The 2,500-nt window shown below is 34.2% G+C and overlaps 1 protein-coding gene across 2 annotated transcripts in view; it reads right to left on the bottom strand.

Moving 5' to 3' along the window:
- LOC113809285 (uncharacterized) overlaps positions 1 to 2,299 on the bottom strand; it is a 16,934-nt gene extending 14,635 nt beyond the window's left edge. Inside the window, exon 1 of one of the 2 annotated variants that reach the window (XM_070122104.1) lies at positions 1,870 to 2,299. The gene's annotated coding sequence lies outside the window, so the exon portion shown is untranslated. The remainder of the gene's footprint in view (positions 1 to 1,869) is intronic. The other variant, XM_070122103.1, reaches the window with a different exon arrangement.
- Positions 2,300 to 2,500: the final 201 nt, after the last annotated feature.

Below are 2,500 nucleotides of genomic sequence, written 5' to 3'. Positions count from 1 at the left end.
TACTAACAATACTGCTATCCTCATTACCGTACTGTCATTGTCATTATCATCATCATTGTTTTACCATTATCATTATGTTTACTGTAATTGCTTTTACATTATTAGCACAATCATACAACAAAAACTTTAGGAAAGAAAATCTTACAAAGATATACTGCTCTTCTATCATGCTCTCTAAAAATTAATCTAACATATTTCAAAGCTTATCAATTGCTAGAAGGTAAAAGAAATGTCTCATACCCACTTAAAAAATAATAATAATAACATTTCCTCTAATCACATAAGTGTAACAGGCTGTTGGCAGTTTCATTACATGAGGAAAATTTAATTCTGGTTGGTCGCTCCAAAATGTAGAAGGGCGTCTCTCTTCGCACAAGGATTAGGTCGCAGCAGTAACCTTGAGGTCTAGTAGGTACCCCTGCTACCTTTTTGCATAAGTATTTACTTTTCCAGTTTTTTTATTGATCACCTCTAATATTTAGCTTTCTAGGATTGCTCTCAGTGAGTGTTTTATTTTGCTTCAAGAAAAATTCCCAAACTTCTGAGTGGTGAAAAAGCCAAAGCCTTTAATAAATTATGATAACATAGACATTACTAACGTTACAATACGACTGCAGCATTTGCTTTATCCTCATTTCAATATGCCACAGCAGAATGGGGTGAGACGATAATTGGGATTCTTTATTGGACTACACTGACAGATGATGATGCTCATGAGCTGGTTGATATGACCAATGACAGTGTGATCACAAAAATAGAATCTGACATGGAATTGGAGGAGGAAGCAGAGGGTCAGGAAGAGGAAGAGAGTGCCCTGGAGGGGATATCACTTTAACTCACCCCAAGAACTGTTCAACTTGTTAATCCTGCAACTATTTACACTACGCAGTTACGCCCTTAACCAGTATATGGAACTCTGTAACTACTTACAAAACCTTCTCACACACACCACTAGCCACGCTCCCCTAACCACCTCTTTCAGCAGTGAATGAGGTCAAAAGTGCCTCAAATGTAAACAGTATAAGTGATTTATGTTATTGCAATCATAAATCATACCTGAAGTTACTTTATTTTCGTATGCATCAATATTCACAACAAAATAATAGTACCATATTTGTTGCTCTTTTTCTAACAGGGAATAGGATACACCCCTTTTGTCTTTGTGTGATTTTCTGGAACCTTTTACTTTCTACGATTAATCAAACTTAAAATTTCAAACTCAAAAATAAAGACATTGACATTTGATATCAGTATGCTATATCAAGAGATTTATCTAAACTTACAGAGATACGAAAACAATTAAATTTATCACAATCAGCCAATTTGTTAAAATTGAATAAAGCCATACTCCATAAATATTCATTATACGGACATGCTCATACATTGAAATTAGTGCATATCTATTGGTCTGAACAACCATATCTACCACAGATAGATATATATATAAATGTACGTCAGACAGACAGACTGATATGCATTTATTTCACTGTAAATGCATGTCTATATATGTGTAAATTCATTAGGTCAGGCCTCGCACAGTCTTAACAAACTGGTCATATATACCCAAGCAAATTTCTGGTACATAAATGCTATACAATTTAATAATATAACAAATGATAAGCTAGTATTAAAACATGAAATCCTATGCAAGTTATAGTTTTACAGACTTAAAGTGTCTCTGCTTATTATACACAGTCAATTCAAATTCAAATTCTTTTGTATTGCAATAGCAAGTCATGTCGTCTTAAAAAATAAACTAGAAAGTATTTAATTCAAACAACCAATATCTTCTTGAAAATAAAATTCTGTAGTGAAAATTATGAAGCAAAATGTACAGCACAATAATAACAATGCTCAGCATAATGTTACCTTCAACTAGCTTTCATGCTGAGTATAATCGTGATAAATACATATCCGCAAAACATTACCTCATCCTAAATTCCGTTGCAATTGTAAGCTTGTTTTGCAATGGCTGTTCCACGTCACTCTTGCCAACGGATTTCTTCCATTGCCATCACTTCTCTGTTTTCTTTATCTACAAATTATTATTCTCTATTGTATTACTAACATGTTGCATGTAGCCATAGAGGTTTGAAGGTCTAACATGAGTTGCAAGGCAGTTGAACGCAATTGATAGTAACTGAGTTAAAATGTTCAAGAAATGCACGTGACTTCGATTTGTTTGTAAACACGTTCTGAACGAGACCGCCAGACGTCGCTGGGCGGGGTTGTGAATATGTGTGTGTGTGTGTGCGTGTGTTTGTTGTGTGTGTGTGCGCGCGCGCGCGTGTGTGTGTGTGAATACGTAGTAGTGATGTAGTGAAGTAGCTACTTAATTATTGTTTTCATTATTATTATTATCATCATCATCATTAATATTTTTGTTGTTGTGCGCGCGCGCGTGTGTGAATACGTAGTAGTGATGTAGTGAAGTTGGTACTTAATTATTATTTTCATTATTATTATTATCATCATCATTAATATAATTAATATTTTTGTT

Source organism: Penaeus vannamei, chromosome 5 (genome assembly GCF_042767895.1).
Source record: "Penaeus vannamei isolate JL-2024 chromosome 5, ASM4276789v1, whole genome shotgun sequence".
Classification (NCBI taxonomy): domain Eukaryota; kingdom Metazoa; phylum Arthropoda; class Malacostraca; order Decapoda; family Penaeidae; genus Penaeus; species Penaeus vannamei.
Note: the sequence above shows the minus strand (reverse complement) of the source record. Positions and strands in the feature narration are given on the sequence as shown.